Source organism: Orcinus orca, chromosome 3 (genome assembly GCF_937001465.1).
Source record: "Orcinus orca chromosome 3, mOrcOrc1.1, whole genome shotgun sequence".
In the NCBI taxonomy this organism is placed as follows: domain Eukaryota; kingdom Metazoa; phylum Chordata; class Mammalia; order Artiodactyla; family Delphinidae; genus Orcinus; species Orcinus orca.
This window is the reverse complement of record NC_064561.1, coordinates 150234672-150243213: the sequence shown is the minus strand read 5'-3', so window position 1 is coordinate 150243213 and position 8542 is coordinate 150234672.

Here is an 8542-nt window from a genome sequence, read left to right as displayed (position 1 = left end):
ATCTATATAAGATATCATTGTTGCCAATCCTTACATATTTTAAATCTTTACAGGACAAGTGTTATAAGCCTGATCTTCCATGAATTTGCTTTGAATTATTATAGTTAGATTGAGATCTTAAATTTGGGAGATGCCTTAATTCAATCTTAATTCAAACAGGTACATGATGCAGGACTACATACTCAATCCTAAAAAGCAGGTATCCCACTTCTGTTCATATTTCTATCTGTGCCAGGAAATCTACTTTTCTTTTTTGATTGTTACCACTTTTCCTCACATTGAGCCAAAGGATTACTTTTATAAGCAAGGTGTGGATTCTAAATAGCTTAGAGATGGCTCTTTTGATCCTCCCAACACTATGAGGTAGATAGTAATAGCTCCATTTTATTGAAGCACAGTGAGGTTAAGTAACTCATCAGAGCATACACAGCTAGTAAGGGGCGGTGCTGGGATTCAAAATGGGGTAGTCTTGCCCCACATGCTATGCTTCCAAGCACCATGCATATTGCCAAAATTTATTACTCTCTAGCTTTGAGATGCATTGCCATGCTGCTCTTCCTATCAACACCTGGCATTGCTTTTAATGGATTCTGTAAATATGCAAATTAAGCAATTCTGTAAGAAGTCTGAGAAGGAGCAAGCACAAAAGAACATTGCTTGTATTTTTGAAAACTATACACCATTTATTTTCTTCCATTTATAGGATGGAAGTTAGCAGGAGGAAGATTTCAGCTCAACATAAATAAGTAAATGAAATTTACCTTTATTAATTAATATTAATATTCTCTGCTCTGCCAAGGTACACTGAATCACTTGAGGTATCTAAGCAGAGACTTCGAAACAATAGGTCAAGGATTGCTGTCGAGGGAATCCCAGGATTTGGCCGTGAATTGGGCTCAGTGACCTCAAAGGTTCATATGATACAGTTTTCACAGATACACACACTCATTGGGTAGCTAGAAGGTATCTCTCATTTATCATCATGCTCTAAACCCGCCAGATTTGACCTGGTCACTGTAACATTTTGTCATTTAGGGTTTGCTAGGATTCTGATGAATGAAAACAAACCAAATTACTCCTCAAATTACAAAAAGGTGAAGGCAAATTAACAGTGTATTATTTTGGTACCCCTTGAGCACAACAAATTGGACAGACTTTAATAGTATCTTAGATTCATGAGGCCTAACAAAACTCTTTTGCAATTGCATTTTTAGGAACCACTACTGCTGACTCAACTGCAATAGCTAATGTGTCTAACTGGGCATCTAGACGTTTTAGTGGCACAGGGCTCTATTTCAGAAATTTTTCATCTAGGTTTCAAGATCTTTCCAACTTGCTGAACTTTTGGCAAATTATTGTCTAAAATGTATTCTTATTTTTGCCTCCATGTGTCTCTCAAAGAGATGGCTTGGGAAAGTTTTGGGATTACTAGAGGGTGTTAGATTTAAACCAGGATTTGACTCCAGGTTCGATATGTTCCAGCGTAGAAAGAGCTATTCCTGTTACTATGGATTTAATTTAGAAATGTCAGGGGTAATTCAGCCAAAGGCACAAATTCCTATCTTTAATCGAAATATTTCTGCAAAGGAACGCTAAGAATCCAACCCTCTGTTGAAATTAACCTTTGAAAAGAAGGATTTTAAAAGGGAAGTCCTGGATTTCCAGTAGCAGGTTTTGATCAGGTCTTATTTAAATGCTAGGATTAATTTTTAATTGCTATTATTCCTTGACTGCTCACAAACATTTTCTATTTGCTGAGCAATTAAAGAGGGGAATTCAAGCCACTTTTTCTCAGGGGCAGCATTCTTCATGTTATGATCAAGATCAAACAAAAAGTCTCATTTATTTTCTTAATTTTCTCTTGGTAGAAATTGTCAAATTGTGTTACTTTTAGATTTGGAAACTATTTCTTCTTTTTGTACTTTCTACCTATGAAAAGATTTCAGTTTGCTAGATTTATAGCAGCAGTGAGTCTAGCTACATTTCAGGATCTAAAATGTCATGGTGTCAACAGCATAGATGATTTGCAGAATCTTCTTTGATAACCAGAAACATCATAGTCTCCTTAGGATCCTATAAAATGGCCAAATTTTACCTAAGTTCTAATTTTACCCTATAAGGGACTGTAATGGCTACTATTGTCCAGAAGCCTAAAAGAGATATTTCTTGTGCTACTAAAAAGAGACCTCTGGGGAGATATTCATGGGTAATTAGGTGCAGCTTTTAAAATCCAATGTGTATTTCATTTAACTCCATCTCTTATAATTTTATAGACTTCCACCAAATGGCTGAATGAGGATGACTAGATGGCATTTATGAAAGGATCTGAGACTATCATGCCTCTGAAAGAAATCATGTACTGAAAGGTCTAGGCATCAAACTCATCCATTTTACAACATATAGGCAACAATAAGACTCGGCTCTGGTCCCTGGATACAAACTACAATGTTTTTATTTATTTTATTTTTTCGTTTGAATTTTATTTTATTTATTTTTTATACAGCAGGTTATTATTAGTTATCTATTTGTTCATATTAGTGTATATATGTCAATCCCAATCTCTGAATTCATCCCCTCCCCCCCCCCCACTTTTCCCCAGTGCAATTTGTTTTTGTTTTTGTTTTTGTTTTGCGGTACGTGGGCCTCTCACTGTTGTGACCTCTCCCGTTGCGGAGCACAGGCTCCGGACGCGCAGGCTCAGCGGCCGTGGCTCACGGGCCCAGCGGCTCTGCGGCATGTGGGATCTTCCCGGACCGGGGCACGAACCCGTGTCCCCTGCATCGGCAGGCGGACTCTCAGCCACTGCATCACCAGGGAAGCCCCCCAGTGCAATGTTTTTATTTCTGGAATCAAATGGCAATGCTCAGTTCTTAAGCTCCCCATGGTCACATCACTGTAACTGGATGCTAGTTGCAATAAAAACGACCTAAAAGCTAAATGCCTTTGCAAAGACAACCACAAGTAGCCTGGTTCACATTTCCCTCCAGTTCCCTTATGCCAGCTTGCCTTTCAAGTCCCAGCATCCACTGAGGCTGAGGTTACATGTGTTCCCACAATGACAAAGTCAGCTATAAATATTGCTCTCTCCTGTGCTATAATTTAGAACTAGGAAATGTTTAACTAGCCATGGGAATGAGGAATTTGGATAGAATTGTTTTTAATTTAAAATTTCTTTGCAAAATTGATATTTAAACTGGATTAGTCTTCATCCATGTCATCAGTACAACATTGTCATTATCCTTAAAAGAGAAGAGATTTGGATTTGAAGTGATGGGGGTGGAAGCCTTGAGAGAGCTAGTGGTAATGCCACTCTGATGACCATCTGGAGTCTTGAACTTTTTTCCTCTTTTTACCATGCATGCAGCGTTCCAGAGTGTTTTACCCAATTCCTCCATCTTTTCCTTTCTTCTCCTTTCTCCTCTTTTCATTGTCCTTCACTGCTCAAACATAGTGAAGTTTAAACAAAAGAGGAATATAAAATATTCCACTCTTCAAGTCCCTGGTTTTATCTTTCATAATAAACCTTGGACAGGAGCTTTTCAAAGGGCGTGGATCATAGAGAAGCTTTCAGAATTTTAGTCTCTGAAGTACATTCATAAATATGTTCATGCATTCATGCTGTCAAATACTTTTGAGTACCCCATTAGTTCCTGGGGATAGATAAGGATACATGCTACTTCCTCTAAGGGACACATTACCTAACATCCCTTCCATAAAATGAAAACCAGGACTTAAAATGAGGAACAAATAGCAACAAAATAGAACTGGAATGATTTCTTATTTCCTCTCACCTCAGATATCAGACCACACCATGTCACTATCTAAGATCTTAAAGTTCAGGGGAGACTGAATAGGTAGACAGATGGATGGATGGATTAATGGACATTGACTGAGGCCTGAGTTTTAAAGTCCTTAGCACATAGTCATGGGTCTTCCAAAGAGAGAGCCTGAGCTTACAAAGAAATCATATATAAAGTTTGGGCTTTTTGATGGCAAATTATATACATAACACCCACTATATATACACATATATACACACATACTTTTATATACACACATATATACATATATGTATATATACTCATATAATAAGTTCTAACATTCTATAGTTTACAGAACCAGTTCAACTCAATTTTTCAGAAGTTTTAGGAGACTGTGTCCAAAAAGCAGCATTAATGTCACAGATGGGACTCGGCTCTGGTCCCTGGATACAAAATGCAATGTTTTTATTTTATTTTATTTTTTCATTTGAATTTTATTTTATTTATTTATTTTTTATACAGCAGGTTATTATTAGTTATCTATTTATACATATTAGTGTATATATGTCAATCCCAATCTCCGAATTCATCCCCTCCCCCCAGCTTTTCCCCAATGCAATGTTTTTATTTCTGGATGTTTCACCTTTACCCCTTTAGATACCTTTTTCCTTACTGCATTGTTGAACATATTTGAGATAATTTAATAATTATCATTATTCTAATCTGGCCTCAGAAAGCCAGCCACTGATTTTTCTCAAAGGGATACAGACAATGTAGTATTAGAATTTCTCACCATGGAAGAAGTAGAAAATTATTTGTCATAAAGAGAGAAGACCAGTGGCTACAACATCTTCACATTTTCACAAGTCTTTGCTATGTCTCAAAAGGATTCACTGTAGAATGTGTGCAGAAAAAAAATCTGTCATACTGAGATATGGAAATGCTGGCATCATATAGACCTTTTCCAACCAGCTACAAAAGCTGTGAAGAGAAAATTATATAGATCTACTGAACTGTACCCATAAAAATTCATTTTTATATTAGCAAGATTTGAGAAACCAAAGCCATCAGAGTGTTGCAATTGGCAGAAGGGAACAGAAGCATAGTCTGAAATCACACATACTTACCTGAATTCCACAGAATAATTAAATAAATAAATATTAATTAAATAATTAAATAACTAAATAAAAAATCTATCAAGTTGTTTGCACAGACCTAATCCTAAGGTATACAAATTTGTTGACATATAGGCCACAGTGGGCTGTGACTGTCTTCTTGAGTCTCAAAAGTATCCTGTCCAGATATCAGGGGGTTCTAGCTTTTTCTCTGAATTTCTAGCCAGGTCACTTTCTCTGTTTCTCTCATGTGCCCCAATGTGAGATGTCAAGCAAAGTTATCATGTTCCCAGGTGAAAATTAATGTGTATGTAAGTGGTTCAATTAAAAAGAGAAAGGCCCAAACATGTTTACTCTGGCTGTCTCTTGCTCACCCTCTGTGGTTTAAAGAAATATGTCTCCCCCTTGCTTCCCAAGAAGAAATTTTGAATCATGTGGCTGCCCCCCTATTCCATATCCCCACCATTTCTCACCAAATTAATTAAACCAGTGATGGCAAACTGATCCACAGAATGACCAACTTGGAGAAACAAACACAACTGCCTTAGCCAGTTGGATTCCCAGTTTGAAAAACTGAATGGAAATCAAGGAAAGAAGTACTCATTTTAAGCAGAAAAGCTAGAATGCTCCAGACAGGTCGAGAGCAGCTGAGTGTTGTTAATGGCAAAGCACCAGTCTTTAAGTTTCTGTTTGTAGGCATTTAAAGCCTCCTTTAATCCAGAAATACCATCATCCGTCTCTAAAACTGAGCCCTTACATTTTTGTAGATTTCATCCACTTTTCACTCCATAAGCATCCTTACAGTAACCTTCCCTTTGTTCGAACTAGCCTGAATGGTTCTCTACTTTCAAACCAAAGAGCTCTGATTAAGAAAATGCCAAGGAAGATATCTCACAAAAGTCCTCTCATTATACTGTGACTAACTTCTGACTCTGAGGGTGAGCCCTGCTGTTCTTGAATTCATCCTTCTACTCAGAACACAGCCCTTAGAACTCCCCAGAGAGACCCCTGTGTCCTCTTGTGATGCTTCTCACCGATTCTCACCATTTGCCCTTTGCTCTTGTGTTACAGACTCTCAAATAAGCCTGTCCCTATTATACTCATCTAGTATGAACCTGGCATCCTGCTGGTCTTCATACTCTGTCTGATCAGAATCTTTCACATACCTCCTGATAGGACAGCCAGTCCTATAACTGTGTTTACTTTAGCTTTGATCTTTTGTTGTTTTACCAGGAACAAACTTAGTTTTCCAGGATATTCTCAAACAACAAAGATAGAGCTAGCTAAAAATTGTCTTTTTATAGACCTCATCCCAGAGAATTTGAGTTCAATGAGCCTGAGAAGGAGCCCAGAAATCTATATTTTATCTAGCTCCCAGGTTGTGCTGATACAAGTGATTTTTGAACCAATTTTGAGAAACACTGCTCTGGAGCACTGGATTCCAAATCCAACAGGAAACTAATGGATTATTATAACCCCCTGGGTAGCATTTAAAATGATCTCTTTTGGGATCACACCCATGAATGTTCTGATTCAATATCTCTGAAGAAGAGGATGGAACCATGCTGACTGACCTGAAAAATTGAACAGAAAAGCAAAACAGACACTCTTTATACTGTTTACACCAGGTAGAGTTTCTTCTGGTGTGACTCAGACTGTGGACCATTTGCATCAAATTCATCTGCTGTACTTGTTGCATGTGGATTTGTACTTCTGTAGACATAGTGGTCACAATTTCTGGCAGAAGGTGGGGAATCTACTCATTTGAAAAATTCCTCAGGTGAGACTTATGTGTTTCTGCCTTTCCCTTCTTCTAATCATTGATCATCACTGATTAATGTAATGCATGAGCATTACAGTATTTCATAGCTTGTTTCCAAGTTTGAAAATGCATCCGTTGTTAAAAATCACTGGAACTGAATTCAGCTTTCTCATTTCATGAGGTATAATTCATGAACTATCCATCTGGATCCTCAGAAAATTTTCCATTTAAATGCTCTTGTTTACATGAATAATGTGTAAGTAGCCCTGTCTGGTTTGGAAGGATACTTCAGTATTTCACAAGAATGTCTTAAAAGTGTATTAATTTACTGTGTCATTGTGGATCCCTTTTCTTCTGCCCAAGCACCAAACGCTACTGTATAAATCACCCCCAAATAAAATTTTTGTGTATCCCTCCCTTCCAAGAAGCTCCAAAACCTGCCCAAAGTCAGCAGAGGAAAGGAAGTAATAAAGATTAGAGTATCAATAAATGAATCAGAGAACAAAAAAACAATGGGAAAAAAATCTATGAAACTAAGAGTTGTTTTTTTTTAAATAATTAATATCAACAAACTCTTAGCTAGACTGATCAAGAAAAAAATGAAGGCTCAAGTAAAGAAAATCTGAAATGAAAGAGAAGACATTATAACTGATGCCATAGAAACAAAAATCATAAGAAACTATTATGAACAATGATACACAAGCAAATTGGACAACGTAGAAGAAATTGATGAATTCCTAGAAGCTCACACCTACCTAGATAGACTGAAGAAGAAATAAAAAGCCTGAATTGACAAAGGCGACAAGAATATACAATGGAGAAAAGACACTCTCTTCAATAAGTGGTGCTGGGGAAACTGGAAAGCTACAAGTAAAAGAATGGAGTTAGAACATTTTTTCACATCATATAAAAAAATAAGCTCAAAATGGATTAAAGGCCTAGGTATAAACCCAGAAACCATAAAACTCCTAGAAGAGAACATAGGCAGAACCCTCTTTGACATAAATCGTAGCAATTTTTTTTTTGGATCTGTCTCCTAAGCAAAAGAAACAAAAGCAAAAATAAACCAATGGGACCTAATTAAACTTAAATGCTTTTGCACAGCAAAGAAACCATTGACAAAGTGAAAAGACAATCTTTTCTGAATGGGAGAAAATATCTGCAAATGATATGACCGATAAAGGGTTAATATCCAAAATATATAAACAGCTCATATAACTTAATATCCAAAAGCAAACAACCCAATTAAAAAACGGGCAGAAGACCTGAATAAACATTTTTCCAAAGAAGATATACATATGGCAAACAAGCAACAATTAGCATCACTAATCATCAGAGAAATGCAAATCGAAACCACAATGAGATATCAGTTCACACTGTCAAAATGGCTATCATCAAAAAATCTACAAATAACAAATGCTGGTGAGGATGTGGAGAAAAAGGAGCCCTCTTGCACTGTTGGTGGGAATGTAAATTGGTGCAGCCACTATGGAAAACAGTATGGAAGTTCATCAAAAAACTGAACATAGAACTACAATATAATCCAGCAATTCTACTCCTGGGCATATATCTGAAGAAAACAAAAACACTGATTTGGAAAGGTACGTGCACCCCGATGTCCCAATGTTCATAGCAGCATTATTTACAATAACAAAGATATGGAAGCAACCTAAGTATTCATCCAGAGATGAATGGACAAGATGTGGTGTGTAGTAGTATGCACAATGGAATACTACTCAGCCATAAAAAGAATGAAACTCTGCCATTTGCAATGGTGTGGATAGACCTAGAGGGTATTATGCATAGTGAAATAAATCAGACGGTGAAAGAAAAATACTGTATGTTACCACTTATATGTGGAATCTAAAAATTTTTTAAATAATTGTATATAATAGAAAAAGAAA